The sequence below is a fragment of the Balaenoptera physalus genome (assembly GCF_965194825.1).
Source record: "Balaenoptera physalus genome assembly, chromosome: 10".
In the NCBI taxonomy this organism is placed as follows: domain Eukaryota; kingdom Metazoa; phylum Chordata; class Mammalia; order Artiodactyla; family Balaenopteridae; genus Balaenoptera; species Balaenoptera physalus.
In genome coordinates, this window is record NC_138889.1 from 12,995,995 (window position 1) to 13,016,453 (window position 20,459).

General features: G+C 47.8%; 1 protein-coding gene and 1 long non-coding RNA gene across 7 annotated transcripts in view; one reads left to right on the forward strand and one right to left on the reverse strand.

Moving 5' to 3' along the window:
* LOC309637028 overlaps window positions 1–13,047 on the forward strand; it is a 38,070-nt gene extending 25,023 nt beyond the window's left edge. The window contains exon 2 of the long non-coding RNA XR_014250379.1: window positions 12,927–13,047. This is a non-coding gene — a long non-coding RNA (uncharacterized lncRNA). The remainder of the gene's footprint in view (window positions 1–12,926) is intronic.
* Window positions 1–20,459, reverse strand: part of GRIK4 (glutamate ionotropic receptor kainate type subunit 4) — a 448,540-nt gene that overhangs the window by 122,074 nt on the left and 306,007 nt on the right. The window lies entirely within an intron of this gene.

Below are 20,459 nucleotides of genomic sequence, written 5' to 3' on the forward strand. Positions count from 1 at the left end.
TTTTCAAGATTCACAATGCACGCTAGCACATTAAAGGGTTAAAGAAGTCCCACAGTAAAGCAGCTTAATTTTGCTTAACCCAGAACTTTCCAAACATATTGACCATGGAACACTTTTCCGCCCCAAATCTATGACTGTCTCGCAGGAGCCATTTACAGAATGTCCGGTGGGAAATGTTACTCTAAGTATATCCAGGGAAACATGTATCATAACTCCCAAACCAAGTGGTGGAGGCACTAAGCTGAGAGGGATATTACATAAAATTAACCAGTTTCAGGATGGGAGGGGAGTAAAGGCCCTCTGGCTCCTGTCGTCCACCATGAGCTCTAGCCAAGAATATACCCTGGCCTCACTCAGGTGCCCTGTGCTCCCCCAGCCACGCTGCCCAGCTGGCTGTGACCTTAACCGAAATGACAAAGTGTTAGGAGCCCTGGGGTGCATCAGGTTCTCACGGGGACCTTGATTCTCTTCTTATAAATGTCCCGGGAAGGAAAATCTCAAGGTCCCCACTCCCAGTGGCAGTGGATTCCATCATCATCAAGAGACCAGGGGAACCAGGGTGAAGAACAGAGCCAATGGCCGCCTGGTAAGACCGAGTGGTGGCACAGAGGCCAAAATCAAGTCTTCAATTACCCCAAGAGTGCTTGCCTTTGTGACAGTGCTTGTGGTGCCAACATATTTTCATGCCTGTGTCCTCTTGCGCCCAAGGCCTGTGTTTTCCTGAGAGCAGGGATGTGTCTGCCCCATTTCTGAACCCCACACTGCACCCAGCATAGTGCCTGATGCCTAGAAGTTGTTTGGTAAATATTGGTCAAGGCTGTTGATGGAAGATGTTTCAATGCCCTGGGGTCCTCACCATGCCTGGCTCTGCTCATGGTCTAACCCCTACAGAAGGTTTAAGAACATGAGCAGAACTGGTGCCACCCCCTGATTGCCCTCTGGAAGTTACATTATTATGTTTTGAAAAGCAAATTCCTGACAGCTTGTTTTCTTATCACTGGGCTTCCTCATTTAAAAAGTTTTCAATGTACACACATTTGTGTATGTGTGAGCATATGTGAGCGTGTTGTGTGTGTGTGTGTCCTTCTGTATACAGTGATTTTCAAGGGACTGAGTAACTGCAATTAAAGGTCATGTCATGGCCACAAGTGAATACAGGGGAGTGTTATCTGGAAGGAAGGGTGTTCAGAACAGGCCTGGAAGGAATGCGTCACGCATAAAGGCTTGAGAGCCACGTGGGTGCTGCGGCTCAGCTGAGTGACCCTCACTTTCTCCAGCAGCTGTGACATTTCCAATGTCCTGGTTTGCCCAGCGGCGTCCACCCACCGGTCCGTTGCAGGGACCACTCCACGGCCCTACAGCTTGCTCATCCACCAGGCCAGGAGCAAGGGCGGCTGTGAGGGCGGGTGGGGAGTGGGGAGGGGGCAAGGTCAGCCGACTAGAGCTAAAAGCGCAAGAGCTGTTCATGATCCAGACTCAGCTCCTGTGCTTGACTTTAAGGAGAAAAGCAGGAAACCAAAGCACAGGTCCAGATCATATCCTGGGGTCAAGTCCATCTCCTAACCCTTTGCTGCCTAGGCCTGGGTCCAGGTGAAATGGGGAAGTGGGGGAAAGGCATTGTATTCTCTCCGCCCAGCAGCCCCTTCTCCCTTATTTCTTTTCCCTATTTCTAACCCACCTAGGGCATGACTATGGCCTGGGCCACTTAAGCTAGACACTTCAAAGTCAGCCTCAACCCCCTCTTCTTTTAATTCTACATCTAGTCAATCCTTTCCAATCTGTCTCCTAAATGTCTCCTGAATCTGTCCCTTCCTTTCCAATCCCACCATGTCAGGCCTTCATCATTTCTCCTTTGCAGTCGTCCATTAAGCGAACCACGCCTCTGATCTCGGGAGATGTGGCCACTACATGGCACAACTCCCAGCTGCCATTCACATCGATGGCAATGTGAATGGCGCCACCTGGAGTTGTGCCATGTGGCGATCTCATCAGGAGACATCAGGATATGGTAGAAAGAGATTTCGAAATAAGATGGTCCTGGGTTCAAATCCTGTCTCGTCACATATTGGTTGGGTGATCTTGGGCAGGCCGGTAACCTCTCTGAATTTTGATCTGCTCACCTGTAAAATGCAGATAAGAACATCCACCTTGCAGGGCTAATTCACACATAGTGCAGTCCATCCTCCATGCTGCCTCTTCTCCTTCCTTCTCCTGGTCCCCACACTCTAGCTGGGTCCTGACAAAGGGAACTATCTGGCCTGGGGGCTTCTCTTGCCTTCTTCTCTCTCCCCTGGCTCTGCAAGAAGCTATCCTTAGCTACTTCTCAAATGAGAAAAGTTTTTGCTAAGCAAGTCACCATAAGGTGCTAAATTGCTTGGTGTGACTATTTGTGTCGAGACAGAAGCCTTGAGTTGAAGCTCCAGATCTTCCAACCATACATAATTCTAACAAAGCAATAATTATAATAATAATAACTGAGACAATTTATTGACCATCAACTGTGTGCCTGGCAGAACTAAGCACTTCACATGCATGATCTCAATCCATCCTTACAGCAGCCCTATGGCATGGGAGTTATTAGCGCCAATTTATAGCTGAAGGAGCAGAGACCCAGAGAAGTGAAGTGGCTTTCCCATGGCCACACAGCTGTAAACAGATCCAGACCCAGTGCTCTATGTGCTTGTATCACTTACTCACCACCGTGAGTGGGGCACCAAGGGTCAGAGGACACTATGAGTTCGTGCTGATTGTGCTGTAAAAGAGCTGGCAAAACAGAGTTAAAATTCATTTCAGAATACACAACTCGACTTTAAGAGCAGTGACTTCTGGTCTAAGATTTGCAGCTACAAAATGAACACTGGTAGTCTAAGAGAGTAAAGGGATTACCCGACATCAACTAAATCTCTGCCTGAGAAGGGTTTTAATTACAAAGGGGCCTGGAGATTGGTGTGGGCGCCAGACTGAGCAACTAAACACTGATCTTGAGAATATGGCAGAGCTGAGGTTCACCCCACACCGTGTCTGTTCAGCATGAAGACCCCCAGGAAGGAATACAAGCCAACAGCAGGGAGCAGGTGGGGAGTATTTAGACATAAATGCAGTGTAATTGAAGACATGAATGGCTAAGATGCATAGAGAAGTAGGCAGGTAAAGGCAGCTTCATGAACTTGGCTGACTTCAGCTGAGAGTGCTTCAGGGGCCTCGGTCACCTCTGGTCACCATCATCTGAGCCACAAATGCTTTCCTGCTGGCCTGTGGCCTGTCTTGCTCATTACTGTATCCCTAGCGCAGAGAAACTTAGTGAAACCAAAAGCTGGTTCTTTGGTTTCATTAAATGATTAGGAGAATAATTGTGTTGGAGAGAGTGGGTATGAATTTAGAGTCACAACATTTTAAATCATACACTGTCTATCGGTATTTTGTCCTAGATTTTGTTCACTGAAATCCCAAATTCCAAAAGCCAATTTTTGCTTTTTAATTTTTTAATCTCTTTATTTTAGTCTCTTTTCATTAGACAGGATTCCTTGTTACAAAATGGAGGAAATGACACTTCACAGTGTTGGCTGTGAGACTTAAAAGAGATAATATATAGGAAAGCGCTATGTAAATTGGAAATATGACATGAACTCCTTGAATTATTAGTATTATTAGTATAACAATAAAATAGCTCAAGGAAAGCATTTTGCATGCACTTTCAGGCATCATTAACAGGCAATGAGGAAGACAGGGTGGGGAGGGAGCCTTCTGTCTTCCCTACAGATTATGCCACGAAGGAAAGTCTCTCTGCTCTTGCATAAAATTCTTCCTCAGTTGGCCTGAGAACCTCAACATCTCCCTTCCCGCCAGGGCCACAGGCAACCTGTACAAGGTGCCATCCCGATGACGCCTCTACAACCTCTGCAATCTCTTCAGATTCTGCTACCCAGACCCAGTTGGGGTCCATTGCTCCAGGACTGGTTCGTATCCTCACGGTTGTGTTTCAAGCAGCCTCCTGCTTCTCGGCTGCTTTCACCCAAGACTCAGCCTTTGATCTCCTCTGCTCCATGCTCAGCCCTGGCCCCTAACTTCTTGGGAGAGGAGGCCAGCAGCCTCCTTTCGCCAGAATCACAAGTCGTTTATTAAACATCAATTTATTATTGAGGGTAATAACATTAACTACTTCCATTGGCATGGCTTTACAAGGCTTATAAGGCACTTTCCTGTATCCCTCCTGTCCTCATCAGCAACTTGGTGTGGACAGAACAGGTTTTATTCATATTCCCATTTGACGGAAGAAGAAACTGAAGTGCCTAGGAGTTGCCCGAAAGACAGACATGGGATTAAGACCCGGGTACCTGGCATCCAAGATCTGCGCTTATAGTTCCATTCCTCTCTACTGCTCACTCAGCACTAGGCTAGGTGACCAGGACACAGCATAAACTCAAATGCATGAGCCCTTCACTGAGGTTGTTAATGATTGATAACTTTTAACTTTCTCACCCCGGGAGCACTGAGAACACCAAAAGATTCCAATTTCTTAAGCCATTATTAAGAAGCTGGAATGATGGAAGACATCCTCAAGACTACATCACTCCTAAACTTGAACTTCTTATTGTTCCACCCCAATCTAATCCCCTCCCTTGGTTGCCTACCTGTGAACGTGACCACTATTCTCCCATCATTCAGGCTAGGATCTGGAACACATCCTCCACTTCTCCCGTTCTCACACTCCCCATCTCATCCACGTATGCATGCGTGCAGTCAGTCATTGTCGCTGGAAACATCTTATCTCCTTAACATCTCTTGAATTTGTCCCCTGCTCTCCATCCCTGTCGCCTCCACCTCAATTCATATCTTCACCAGCTTATTCTTGGACTACAAACGAATTTTGGTTTCCCCTCCCCCAGCCTTGCCTTTCTCCAGGTTCCTCCTTCATGCTATCACTGGAGAGCTCTTTCTCAACTATCCATTTGATCATGAATCCCTCTCCACCTCCCAATGCTGCTGACTGCACACAGGACAAAAGCAAACTCCTGGACATATTTGTCTTTTCACGCTATGATTCCTGTCTACCCCTCTGCTCATTCTTCACCTCGACCTGCCTGCGGACAACTGGCCGCTGTCCTCACAGGTATACCTATTGTCACTTGAAGATTTTTATCACATGAGTTTGTTCAAAGCATTCCCAAGGACTGGGTGCTATTGAAGGCAACTGTACTTACATTACCAGCATGTACCCTGGTGCAGAGCATACGGAAAGAAGTCAAGGCTGGTGACTGAATGAATTTAGGAAGGGAACACCCGTCAGGCTCTTCCTCATCTTACCGCATGGGCAGCCTGGTCCTCTCTACTTTCAAGGTTCTTTCGTATGGCTAGAGCCATTCATTTTCCCTTGGGACCCAAGGTATGGTGGAGGCCAGGACCCAGACCCTTGTCTTATAAGTGGCCTCTTAGCCTTTCTCAGGAAAGCTCCAAAGCCACCAGGAGTCCAGAATCTCCTGGGTACCCTCACATCCTCTCCCTCCCTCCAGGTACCTGTCTATTTATCTGTATCAAAGCCTGTACTCTTGGCAGACTAGGTGATTGCTTTTTGTGTAATAGGTCTTTGAAGAAAGGAGAAGCTGGCAGGCTAATTCATACCTGTCAGTGAATTCCAATTAATGGCAGATTTGGCCCTAAAACTTCCGGCTCCCAGCTCTCCTGGATTCTTCTCCCTGCGTGTCTCCTATTCATTTATCTCCATGATCTGAGCATGTACAGCCCTCCCTCCCAGGAACCCTGTCCCTTCTCTGCTTTCCTTTCCCAACATGAGTCCACAAACAGGACTTCAAAAGCAGACCGTATTCTCCTGTTCAACACTCTGTTGCCTGTACCTTACTCTGCGCCTGTGCTTAGCAAGTGCTCATACATTCATTAAATGAATTCATGTTCACCTGCAAACGCCCATCAGGGTGGGACCACCTTTACCAAGGCTTCTGTCATTTGCTCCCAGGAAGAAGGAAGACAGAGGCCAGGGGGGGAGAACCCTCCCACCTCTACCCCAGCAGCTCTGTCTTCATTTTGTCTTTAGAAGACTTTTGCGCCGCTGGGACTGAATAAGTCGTTACTAACTGTAAAGCCGAAACCTCAGCAGATCAAACTGACACGAGCAATGGTGGAGGCTTTGTGCTCTCCCCTTGGGCTGGGGGCGCCACTGCTATTCCGAAGGCCTGCTTCCTCTGTCAGGCATCGATTCCTCACCTCTGAGGGCCCCTGCACTCAGGATCCACTGATCAGGCCTTCTGTCTACACGTCAGGTACTAAACCTCTCTCCTTCCAGGTCCCAACTCATTAGCCTCAGGCATGTAGAGACCCAAGGCAGCCCCTCCCCATCTCAGCAGGGGGGCCAGGAGTTGTTGAAGAAGATGAGCCACACCGTCAGTCAGCAAGCTCCGCCTCCTCCCCGTCTCTGCAGCAGGACCCGTGAGGGGCTCCTACAGGGGCTGGGCGTCTCGCTGTCTACGACTCGCTCGAGATCACTCAGGAAGTCTGTGACTAAGGCAGGACCGGGACCTGAGCCACGGGGCACTCACACGGGTTCCCACAGCAGGAGGGAAATGTAGGAGGGAAATGTACGTTAACAGGAGATTTTTTCAGATCTTGGCCATTTTTGCCTCATTCTACAAAAAACAAAAACAAAGACAAACAAAAAAACCCTATCCCTGTCAAGGTACATCTCCTTAGTGGCAAGGGGAGGCGAGTCCCAAACAGCGGCGAGCACAAGTGCTCGGGGCACAGAGAGGGGTGGCCCTTCTCTCAGAATGTCTGTCTATTTTCCCAAGCTGCGAGCTGATTGCAAGCTGAGGCCTGAAAGGTGAGCAGGAGTCAGCAGGTGAGGAGGTGGAGGAGCAGCTTCTAAGACAGAGAAAGCGCAGGATGCACGGAGCCCCGACGAGCGAGGCAGTGGCTCAGTGCGGGGGCGTCGCAAGCCACCCCGTCTGGCTGGGGTGCTGGGGCTACAGGGAAGCGTGCAGGTAGAGCCCAGAGGCCCGTTCAAAAGTGGCTGCTTTGGACTTTATCCTGGGGGGTGATGGGGAGCTATTGCAGGGTTTTAAGCAGAAGAGAGGTATCATTAAAAGTGGTTTTAGAAAGATCTTAACTCTGGGCCAAGATAAAAATCCAGCTTTGAAACTCACAGGAGAGGCGTCCACCATGTGGGTGATGGCTGGAGGCTTCAGCTGGATGGGCAGGTGCCACGCTTACCGCTGGGCTATGAACGGGAGCTGTCAGCACCACAAACACAGGGCCGGGGGAGCCTCAGATGGTGATTAATTGAGCGGTTGATGGCTTTGACACTGAGGGAAGCCTGATGCTGCGGAGAGAGGAGCTGGATTGCTTAATAATAGCAACAGCACTTGCTACTCCTAATGGTGCTCGTCATACAATCACACTTATAATGTAATAATAAAAATACGATTTGCCATAATGTCTTCTGTGCTCAGCTTCTTTATGCTTTCCAAACATTCATTACATCCCAAACACTCTTCTCAGCAGGGCCCAAATTCCTCAGTGCCAGGATCCCCTGAGGGAGCTGCAGCATCCCAAGGGGGCTCAGTGACCCCTCTGCAGAGCACCAAAGGCGTCGAGGGGCATGCCCCGCCAGAGCCCCGCAGTGGGCCAGCAGAGGGAACCTGGATCTACCATCTATACTGTCAGGGGATGTACCATTTCCTGCCCTAAGAGACTCCAGGGCCTTCCTCCTGCTTCCCTGGCTACATCTCTCCTTGTCTCTCCTTTCACCAGGTGATTGGGGGGAGGGGGAGGGAGCAAAGGAAATAAACTAATTCACATGATTAGTGCATGCAGTAGGCAGGATTCTAAGATGACTCCTGCCAGGATTCCATGTCCCCCCCCCCACACACACAATCCCTAGGGATGTCACTGTGATGAATTTGACTCCTGTGATTAGGTTATGCTGTATGGCACAGTTGACTTTAAAAGAGGGAGATTATCCAGGCACACTAGCCCTTTAAAAACAGTCTTCTCTGGCTGCTTGCAGAAGAAGAAGTCAAAGAGATTCAAAGTATGAGAAGGTCTGGACTAGAGGGAGATTCTCTGTGGATGAAATGGAGACATCACAGAGGGCGTCATGGCCAAGAAAGGGATGAGATGGAGGGGATGGAGGGGTCATGGGCAAGGACCGGAGAGTGACCTCTGGATGCTGAGAGTGGCCCCTAGGCAAAAGCTCGGAAGAAAACAGAGATTACAGTCCTGCAACCAACCACAAGGATGTGAATTCTGCCAACAACAGGAATGAGCCCGGATGAGGTCCCTGAGTTCCTGATGAGAATGTGGCCGGCTGACACCTACATTTCAGCCTGAGCAGAGAGCCCAGCCGTGCGGTGCAGACACCTGACCTACAGAGCTGTGAGCCAGTCGCTGGTGAGGTTTAAGCTGCTAGCTTTGTAGTAGTCAGTTTCACAGCAATAGATAAGTCAAACAGCACAGAAAAGCAACAAAGATCAGTTTGTTAAGGACAAGATGTGGGTAGGGAGGTCAAGGGCAAATTCTCCGCTGGACCACTTGTTGATTGAATGCCCTCGGACGAAGCTTTCAGACTTCTCTGGGCCTTACTTCCCTGCTTGGTGGAACCGGAACCTTGTAGTGATATTTTGAGGATTTAATATCTTGAACATAAATTTCCTAGTATGGTGTCTGGCACATCTCTGGAACTCAGGGAGCGATGATGATTACAATACCAGCTTGTGGAAATGGGTAGATTTTTATGATCAGACTCTTGATTGTGGATTATTGGGAATTACTGGATCACTGGACAGAGGCGAGGCTGGGGCACCTCTCACTGAATTAATGGGACTATCTGTGACGGAGGTCAAGGCAGGTCTCCCCTCTCCCAAAGCTCTATTAGGCAGAAGGCACGAGCAGTCAGAGGGGGACGTTTCCATTATGTTTCTAGAAATACTGAGTCAGCGTAGTCCCCGGAGTCTAGTTCTTATTTCAATTTGATTTATCTCACAGGTACAGTCTGGTGCAGCCCGTCAGCAACACACACACAGGCATGGATGTGGGGGGGGGGGGGAGAGAGAGAGAGAGAGAGAGAGAGAGAGAGAGAGAGAGTGTGTGTGTGTGTGTGTGTGTGTGTGTGTGTGTGTGTGTGTGTGTCGGGGCAGATGCAAGGAATGAGTTTCAATTCTGTTAAATGGATGAAATGCAAATATCTCCAAACTTGGTTCTGGGAGTCCCGTGGGACCTATGTTCACTGTCACACTGTTTGTCAAACATGAGCAAAGGGGCTGACAGATAATTGGTTCCTCCAACGCCAGGGTTTCTTCACCTCCACCAGGGTTTCCACACCCCCTACTGAACACTCCTTCAGTTTCTACTGATTTTGCTGGCAATATGCACTCTGCTCTCATACCCCTTGCTGCACGCCATTAGGAATCAAGTGTCTTTGGAAACTCCTGCCTCACCTTTAATAGCCAGGTCTCACTGTGAGGCCCAGGTGCTGGGCTCCTGTTCCCCAATCCAAGCCCTGGCTGGGATTCTCTCTTTAGGCCAGTGGTGCCCATCACCTTGAAGGGGAGAATGGTTGACAGCTATCCAAGTGAGCCTGGAGTGACTCTGGCATTTATGACCAGCTACCACCACAAGAAAGGTGTCAACTTAGGTTCACTTGTGACTCCCATCTTCCTTCTTCACCTGCCTTACGCAGGACAGGGAAGTTGGCAATTGGCTGCCTGTGTGGAATGATGTGAAGGCTCTGAAGGTTTCTCCCCGCCTCAAAATACCTTCCTCACCAAATCGACAGTCTCCCATAGGATCCACTTCCTTGGTAAAGGCTTTGGTTATAAAGCAAAGGTCTAAGGCATTAAGCTGTGTGTTTAAAATATCCCCCTTCCCCCCACCCAACCTAGCTAACTATTAAATCTTTAAGGCCACTGGGTGTGGCCTCGTCCAGCAAGCTTTATATGAGCTTGCCAGGCTCACAGATAATACTCTGTGGATATCTTCATCATTTTAACCCACTGATTTACAATCATCTGTTTGGGTTCGTCTGCCCTCCTAGTCTGACCTCCTCAGAGAACGGACTTTTTCATTGTTGGCCCTGACACGCAGCCCAGTAAGTGCTCAATTAATGTTGACCAGTGAATGCATGAATTTGGAGAGGAGACCTCTCCCCGCCACTCCTGACTCACTGTGAGAGCTGAGAAAGTCACTTTCCCGCTTCAGTTATTTTCCCTCAACTGTAAAATGACGAGATTCAGTTAGATGCTCTCAAAGATCCCCCCAAATTCAATGCTGTCATCAGCCATTCACATATTGGCACGACTTGGATTTTGAGTTTGAGGAGGCCCGTCGTCCATCAGGGCTCCAAGGAGGTGGCCTAGATGTGGGACACAGAACAGCTCCTTCTGAGCAAGAGGGTGTGAGAGGACCAGACACTCATGAGCCAGGGGTGCTGCCCACTGGGGTGGGGTGGGGGGGACTAGGACAGCAGAGGGCACTGGAGTGACAAGCCAGCCAGACAAGGACACTAGAAGCCATGAAGAGGAAAGCCACCTGCTTCATGTGGCAGGAGAAGCCAGCCAGGCATTTACTATAGATTCATCCAATCCATAAAGTCGACAGAATTTAAGAGTTGAAAGGTCTTTGGAGATCCTTTAGTTTATCCCCAGGGGAGAAAGGTCTTGTCCAAGGTCACATGCAGTCAGTTAGTGGGACAGCCAAGACTAGCCCTTGGACCTGCCAATGCCAGCTTCTAATGCTGAAAAGTCCAGCAACTTTGCAGGGCAGACGGAATGTCATCTGACGGGAACCTTCCTCTGCCGGCCCTGGCTTCCCTCTCTCCATTACACGCCCCTGCTCCAGCCATGGCAGGCACCGTGCTCTTTCTTTCTCAGGCCTACAATGCTTACTTCTGTCCACACGTCACCCTCCCACGATCCTTTCTAACCTTCCCTCAATAAACCATTCAAAGGAAGCCATATCTGCAAACCTCTCTCCCAGTTCCCAAAAAAGCACTAAATGGGGCTTCCCTGGTGGCGCAGTGGTTGAGAATCTGCCTGCCAATGCAGGGGACGCGGGTTCGAGTCCTGGTCTGGGAAGATCCCACATGCCGCAGAGCAACTAGGCCCGTGAGCCACAACTACTGAGCCTGCGCGTCTGGAGCCTGTGCTCCGCAACAAGAGAGGCCGCGATAGTGAGAGGCCCGCGCACCGCGATGAAGAGTGGCCCCCGCTTGCCACAACTAGAGAAAGCCCTCGCACAGAAACGAAGACCCAGCACAGCTATAAATAAATAAATAAATAAATAAAAAATAAAGTGCACTAAATGCTCCCTCCTCTGGGCTTCCACACCTCGCCTTTATAGAGCTCTTCAAGCCACAGACTACTGCTGATTGCGTTCCCAGCACACAGGAGACACGTGATAAACGTTTGCTGAATAAGTGGAGTTGACTTTAAGCATTTTCCATAGGTGAGTCGCTCAATCATGACTAGCTAATCATTTTATAATCCCATAACTTGGGCCAAGAGACTCCCAACTGTCAGCCAGTTTCCCCAAATGCAAATTCAGAAAATAATTTTCAGTCGATGCTTCCTGAATCTTTTTCCAATTCTCCCTGCCATTTCCCCTGAATACATCCCCCTCTACCAACAGCCTAGTTCGGACAACAGACACGGGAGGGTTAGCAGCCAGAGAGCACAATTCTGGAGCAATAACGTCTCCTTAAGATGCTGTTGTACCCGTGTGCGCCCAGGAGACACTTGTCACTGCCAGATCTGCCACTCTCCGGGTTTGCATTTGGTAGCGGGGGTACCTGGGAAGCTCAGACAGACACATGGGGAGCTTTCACTCCGTTACTCTTTTCCTAGTTGCACTAAAAACATATTCATTCACCAAGGTATACTGTATTATGCAGAGTGGTTCCCTTAAAAGGCTCAATAAAGGTGAAATATGTAGATAGTCTTAATAATTTTACAATAAACTACACTTTAGAACCAATTGCTCTGGCACTGGAAAGTTGTCCGACTGATGGATTGTAGCTGTTGGCTAGCTGTGCGTGCGTGTGTGTGTGTGTGGGGGGGGGGGGGTGGGTGGTATGCTTTCAGTAAAAGACTGCAAGATATGAAAGAGGCTCACGCACCATGGGAATTATAGTTCTAACTACAGTTAGGTGAGAGACCAATTATGGAATGTTTCTGATAACAACTTTGGCATTTTGGAAAGCTAGAGGCAGTAAACCAGGACACCAAGGTCTAAGCATGAACATACTCAACAGGGAAGTGGGAAAGAGGGGAGGAAAGGGAGTAATGTTTACTAGCAGCCCACTGAGGATTAGAAACCTTCCATGTTCCTCACAAAATGATGTAAAATGGAATCCCCATTTTACAAAAGGGAAAACTGAGACTCCAGTAGGTTAACGTGCCATGCGTGCATCTCATGTATGGCAGGGCCCAGATTCAGACTCAAGTCCTCTCTGATCTGAGTCCCCGGCTGCTTCCTTTAAGCCATGTTTCCATCCTCTGTGTCAACACAGCCATGAGGGTCACCAAACCTCATGTGCCAAGTCATGGGGACAGCGGAGAGGACTAGCTAATTTCATAATGACCTTGAAAACCTCAAGTAGAGGTTTTGTTTCAAAGATCCTTGGGTTCTGGCTCCATAAGTCTGGTGCCAGGTGCTGGCTTGAAGAGGCCACTTGACCCAGGCTGACCCAGGCATGGTGTGGCCAGTAAAGAAAGCAGCCCCAGGGCTTCCCTGGTGGCACAGTGGTTGGGAATCTGCCTGCCAATGCAGGGGACACGGGTTCGAGCCCTGGTCTGGGAAGATCCCACATGCCGCGGGGCAGCTGGGCCCGTGAGCCACAACTACTGAGCCTGCGCGTCTGGAGCCTGTGCTCCGCAACAAGAGAGGCCGCGATAGTGAGAGGCCCGCGCACCGCGATGAAGAGCGGCCCCCGCTTGCTGCAACTAGAGAAAGCCCTCGCACAGAAACAAAGACCCAACACAGCCAAAAATAAATAAATAAATAAATTAAGAATGCAAATGATCCAAGGATCAGGTGTTTCAATTTAAAAAAAAAAAAAAAAAAAAAAAAGAACCGCTTGAATTCCTTTAAAAAAAAAAAAAAAGTAGCCCCAGGTGACAGGCCACTCAGCACAATCAGCCGGACCGCGCTTGCACTCTTCCACCTCTTCCTACGTCTATGGTCAGTTTTGGTGCCAACCCTGGGCCTCAGGTTTCGACACCTCCCTCACTCATCAGAACCCCCTGAAACCCTGTATCTTAGATCCTGAATGAAACCACTCTTCCTGGTCTTGCACATCCTTAACTTCAAATCTGTCCAGCCCAGAATGGAGGAAGGGCATTCCAGACTGAGTAATTACCATGTGGGCTATGAAAATGCCAAGGCATCCTCAGGAAAGGGTGGGCTGGGCCCAGCTCCTCCTGGCTAAGCTGTGGAACTTTACGCTCATGGGCTTAGTTGGGATGAGCTAATTCCTACTGGATGAAGGAGATGAGCCATCTCACCTGGCCAGCCCTCCTAGTCCAAGAACTCTATCATGTCATGAACTTCTCCATTCATTGACTCAATAAATATCTACTGAGCACCTACTATGTGCCAGGAGGTGACTGGGGTACAGTGATGGACAAGTGATGGTCTTGCCTTTATGAAGTTCAAAGTCTGGTGGAAAGGTCAGATATAGAAGGAGGAATTCCCACTTGAGACGGATGCTACGAAACACAGAAGACAAGGTGCTGTGAGAGTAACAGCAGCCTCAACACAGTGGGTGTCAGGGGAAAGTTCCTTGAGGAAGTGACATTTAAGGAAGACCTAAAAGATGAATAGGGTTGGCCCGTCAGAGAGAGAGGGGCAGGAGAGCAGGACGGTGAGCATTCACGTCCTCTGGAATCATTTGTTTCTTCCCTCCCTGTCTGCCCCGGCTCCCCTTTCTGTAATAATTTTAGCAACTTCAATTACTTATGGCTAATCTCTCTGATCAACCTCTAGAAAAATAAACACAGGCTCAGTCTGCTTGACAATAACATGGACCCAGAGGAGAAAAATTGGCTGCATATATCCATTCTGCCCAAACAAGATACAGACTAGGGCATGGAGGGGTTATTTCTGCAAGACTCAGCAGGACCTGGCTACTCTTTGGGAATCCAGGGAGCTGTGAGTTTCTACTGCTTCCAGGGCCCCGTGGGCCCTCGATCCAATCGATCATCCTCCCCCCTCTCCAGGAAACATTCCCAATCGCAGGCTGCTATGAATTGTAATGCCCTCAACCACATGTAGGATAGGATGAAATAAGTCCAGGGCTGGAAAGACCCTCAGAGATCACCTAACACAACATCGTAATTTTCAGATGAAGAAGCTGAAGCCCAGCAAGGAGAAACGGCATGCCTAGATAAATGCAGTAGAGTGAGGTGGCTAAGAGCTAGCTGCCTGGGTGTGTGATCTGGTTCTACTACCTTGTGCAGAGTATCAAAACTTTATGAGCCTCAGCTTTCTCATCTCTAAAATGGGGATAAAATAGTGCTCCGCTAGAGTTGTTGTGTGAGGTTTAAACGAGAAAATAACTGAGAAGCACTTATTACAGAGACTTGCATGTAGAAGGTAGTCAATAAATATCAACTATCATCACTATTACTATGTCACCCAGCTATTTAGTAGCAGGGCCATAACTAGAAGCCACAGCTGCTTCACTGCCCATCCTCTGTATGATGAGGCCTCCTGCTGATGTAATCCTTCCTCATGTAAATGTAACCCTACAGGTGCTGGTGTAACCTTGTCCCATGCAGGTGTAACCCTTCGGGTGCTGGTGTAACCCTGCCCCATGCAGGTGTAACCCTTCGGGTGCTGGTGTCACCCTGCCCCATGCAGGTGTAACCCTACAGGTGCTGGTGTCACCCTGCCCCATGCAGGTGTAACCCTACAGGTGCTGGTGTCTCCCTGCCCCATGCAGGTGTAACCCTACAGGTGCCGGTGTCTCCCTGCCCCATGCCTTCTGACACCCAGGCAGCACTTGGCCCCTTCTCTCTAGATTCCCCAAGGGAAAAACTCTGAGATGCCGGTGCCTCTATACACACACACAAATGGCCCCCTACCCTCCAGCATGCTGGTGGTGGCATCAAGAGCATGGCGCTCTAGTCTTACCTGTGGCAGGAAAATGAGACGGTGGTCACCACATCCAGCGAGCCATGCTGCCTGCAATGCCAGTGGCAGCCCAGGTGGCCCACCGACCATACAGTCCCCTGCTTCCAGTGCCCATTTCCTATCTTTCCTTGACATTTCATGATTCTGGCCCTGACCCTGAATCTCCACACTTCTCCCTGCCAAGGCAGCAGCTCCCTCCTTTGGCACAGGGCTCATCTGTGCTCGCTGACAGTAGATTAGGGTGATTTTCTTTTCTTTATTAGGCAGTGATTACAAATCTCCCTGGGTTCATTAGTCGCTGGATAATCCTCCCAGATTTATTAGCTCACATTGCACTTCCTCCTTCACCTCTTCTCTTCAGATGGCATCTCTGCTGTCTCAGCGGCCAACTGGGCTTTGCCCAAAGGCCCTTAATTCTTCACGTCCTTTATCCAAACTACCATCAGTCTTGCGGAACAACGGTTCCTGCAGCCAAACCCGGCGGCTGACTGGAGGACAGAGACTCCTTCCAGACTAAAGAGTGGAATGAGCCCAGAGAATCTACACCTGTCCAGTGCAGTCCCCACCTGGAAGCGCCAGACAGGACTCTCGGGCCAGCAGCCCACCTGGGCAAGAGCATTCGAGGTGCAGACCCTTTTAGTTATAAGGGAGCTGACGCCTTTATAACGAAGTGCTCATCTCCATGGATACGGTCAGTTAGCCTCTAAACAGACATGCCAGGGCTTGGGATGCTAATTGCTTTTCCAACATGCGCAAAAGAGACGTGTGATGATCATTAATCATTTAATAATGTGGCAGATATGGGTAGCCGATCAGCACACTCATTTCCTGTCTCCCTGGACGCATGGTACATGATGTTTCCCCATCTCACTTTCGGTAGGTGTGAGTATGTGACTACATTCTAGCCAGTGGGATTGTGAGGAGAAATACCATGTGCCACTTCCAGGCCTGGCCCCCAAAGCCCTCCTGTGTCTGATCCTTTACGTTTTTCCCCATTCCTGGCCTCTCAGAGGACACATTAGAAGCTAGAAGAAGGCTGGGCCCCCAGATGACCTTCTGGAAGGCTGCCTGATGATGAGGAACACACTTGGGGGACTTCGATTGAGTGAGAAATATACGCCTGCTGTGTGAAGCCATGGGATTGGGGTTTATCTGTTAAAGCAGTTGGCATTGCCTACTGAATACAAAGTGTTATCCATTGCTATTTTTTAACTTTACCAAAATTTCTTGAGATGGATATTATTATTCACATTTTACATATGAGGAAACTGAGGCCCCCAAGAGCATCAGGGCACACAGCTAGGAAGCTCCCGAGCTGGGGATTTTCACCAGGTCTGATGGCCTCAAGGACTGGTTTTTACACACCAGCTTCTTTCTCCCATTATAAAGCTTCTTAATCAGGACTCTCAACTTCAGCCATGTGGTCTCGCTTCTTTCAGTTGGAAAACTCCAAATAGAAACAAGAAACACATCTGAACACTTCAAACCATTAAGATGGCTATTATCATAAAAACAAAAAGGAACAGGTTTTGGTAGGATGTGGAGGAACTCAAACCCTCATACGTGACTGGTGGGAATAAAAATGGTACAGCTAGAAAGGAGTTTGGCTGTTCCTAAAAAATTAAACATAGAATTACCATATGATCCAGGAATTTCACTACTAGATATATACCCAAGAGGATTGAAAGCAGGACTCGATCAGGTATTTGTTCACCTATGTTCATTGCAGCACTATTCATAATAGCCAAAAGGAAGAAGCAACCTAAGTGTCCCCATGATGGATGAAGAGATAAAGTGTGGTATAGACATAAAATGGATTATTATTCATCCTTAAAAAGGAAGGAAATTCTGACACACAGAGACCCCTGAAGACATTATGCTAGGTGAAATAAGGCAGGCACCAGAGGACAAATATTATCATTTCACTTATATGAAGCACTTAGAATAGGCAACTTCATAGAGACAGAAAGCAGAATGGTGGCTGCCAGGGACCGGGAGGAGGAGGGAATGGAGAGTTATTGTTTAACGGGTATAAAGTTTCAGTTTGGGAGGATGAAAAATGTTCTAGAGATGGACGGTGGTGACGGTTGCACAACAATTGAGTATACTTATTGCTACTGAATGGTACACTTTTTAAAATGGTAAATTTTATGTATATTTATCACTTTAAAAAAAAGAGTTAAAAAAAGAATGAAGTTCTGATACATGTTATAACATGGATGAACCTAGAAAACATGCTGAGTGAAATAAGCCAGACACAAAAGGACAAATATTACGTGATTCCACTATTATGAAATATCTAGGATAGGCAAATTCATAGAGTCAGAAAACAGATTAGGAGTTATCAGGGCTGGGGGGAGGGGGAACGGGGAATTACTGCTTAATAGTTAAAGAGCTTCTGTTTGGGGTAATGAAAAGGTTTTAGAAATAGGTAGTGATGATGGTTGTACAACATTGTAAATGTAATTAATGCCACTTAATTGTAAACTTAAAAATGGTTAAAATGGCAAATCTTATGTTACATATATTTTACCACAATAAAAACGTTCAAAAAACAAAGAAAGCAACAAATCTGGATAAAGGCAGGAACCAATTTTCGAGGTCGCTCATGCATCTGTGTCCTTTGTGTCTTTGCAGAATAATTTTCTTGTTCGCCTTGCTTTGTCCCTTATTTGGTCCATCTTACTTTGGCCTGGACTCTTGACCCCTTACCTTGGCCAACCACCAGGACCTGCTTCCTTCTCGTTCCTCTCCAGATCCCTGGCCAGGGGCACATCCTGGTTCTCAATTTACCATAAAAGTTCTCATGATTTGGACCCCAGGAGCTGACCCTCTGGCTGGGTTCCCACCTTAGCCAGGTGCCTTCAGGTGACCCATTCCTACCTGTTGATCAGAGGTTTGTTCCCCTGATGGGACTGACCCCTGACCCATCAGAACCAGAAGCAGGGGCAAGAAGCTGTCTCACGGATCAAACCTCTGACACTAGTACAAACTACCCCAGATTCTGTTGCGAAATAGATATATAAATAAAAGACCTGGATATTTGTTTGCTGTTTGCTGTGACTGTGTGCCCTCAACAGCTACCAACTTCCTGTCCGTGACTTCTTCCTTTGTTCTGCAGCAAGTCTGTCCCTGTTCCTGGGTCTCTGCCCTCTTGCTGAAGTGTCTCTCACATTTGTCACACACCTCACTGAGCCTGGGCTCCCACTGGACCCCCAGACCTGGCTCTTCCCTGGACCTGTGGAGTTCCTCCCCGCTCTTCCCGTCATAGCGGCAGGATCCTCCCCGCCAGCCTCAGCTCTCCTGGCCCAACCTCTCCTTGCATCAGTCACCTCCGTCACTCAAAGCTCAAGGCTGGCACACTCACTCTCCCTGCTGGCCAGACCCCGATACAAAGAAACTGTGCTTTCTATAAGGTCAAAATGAATTGATGGTTTAGAAGTTTGATTCATGGTGGCTATTTCTGTCCCAACTCTTGTGATGGATAATCAACTGATGGAGTCCAGAGCAGTCAAACAAATCCAGTGATTACAGATGCCCTAAATCAATCTTAACACCTGGTGGGACAGAGGTATGAAGACCTGCCCAATTACTCAGTAATTACTGACACCAGCAAACCCTACAATGGTTATGCACAATAACTGAACTACCTAGTTCTAGTCATTCTCTGGAAATTAATAAAATGGCATTTTAGGAGTCACTTTTATAGGCCATTAGAGGCTGGGCAGCAAAATAAATATCTCCTGCTCTTTTCAGTACATGGGAAGCACAAATAGGACTTTTTAAAATAATACCTTCCCTTTACTAAACTTGTACTGTGAGTCAGTTTCTGTGTGGGTATTATCTACTGAGGCAGGTGTTATTAGTGTCCAACAGCTGATGAGGTCACTGAGGCTCAGAGACATTAAGTAACTTGCACAGGATCACACAGCTGATCGCAGGTCAAACTGGAATTCTTAGTCATGTCTACAAATGCCAAAGCCCACACCTTTGTGCTAACTCTCAAAAAGCTAATCTGAGTGCCTGCTGCATCACTGTGGCAGAATTTAGAGAGATGGGACATGATGGGGATCCTTGAGGAATTCAGACAAGAAATAAATAAAAATTAAAGTCTGGGTGGCATCTGTATTTGGGGAAAGGGACTGGAGAAGCACAGAGGCTCCCTTATGAACCTCTACATAAAGCCCCTAATGCTCTGGCCCAAGACTCCAACAGCAACTGGGCAGAAAGAATGGACTTAAAAATAGTTTCTTTACTCCTCATAGAGGTCTGTCCCTTCCAGAGAGCCAAGGCACTAATGAGAAGCATCCAGCATATTCTCTCACTGACTGATTTTTGCAACAGCTTTGCTTCTATTTTCTTGGCTATTACTCAGCCATCATCATTCATGCAGTTACTTTTCTGATTTCCTCTTGCAAACTTACAAACTGTGTGAATCCTGTTAATTCCAAGTTGAAAGAACTCTCTGACTGAGGCACGCTCCCAAAGCTCATCTCGTTCTGTGCCCACCCAAGAAGGACAAAAGCTCTTTGAAAGCTGAAAGTATCAGAGTATTACAAAAAAACTACAGTGCCTTAACATACGGTATTTGTTCTTCTCTTTCTGACTTACTTCACTCTATATGACAGCCTCTAGGTCCATCCACCTCACTACAAATAACTCAACTTCGTTTCTTTTTATGGCTGAGTAATATTCCATTGTATATATGTGCCACATCTTTATCCATTCATCTGTCGATGGACATTTAGGTTGCTTCCACATCCTGGCTATTGTAAATAGTGCTGCAATGAACATTGGAGTACATGTATCTTTTTGAATTATGGTTTTCTCAGAGTATATGCCCCATAGAGGGATTGCTGGGTCATATGGTAGTTCTATTTTTAGTTTTATAAGGAACCTCCATACTGTTCTCCACAGTGGTTGTATCAATTTACATTCCCACCAACAGTGCAGGAGGGTTCCATTTTCACCAGTCTTTCCAGCATTTATTGTTTCTAGATTTTTTGATAATGGCCATTCTGACCAGTGTGAGGTGATACCTCATTGTAGTTTTGATTTGTATTTCTCTAATAATTAGTGATGTTGAGCATCTTTTCATGTGCCTCTTGGCCATCTGTAATGGGATTTTTAAAAAAAATGGTACTGATGAACCTAGTTGCAGGGCAGGAATAAAGCCATAGACATAGAGAATGGACTTGAGGACACGGGGTGGGAGGAGGAAGCTGGGGCGAAGTGAGAGTAGCATCGACATATATACACTACCGAATGTAAAATAGCTAGTGGGAAGCAGCAACATAGCACAGGGAGATCAGCTCGGTGCT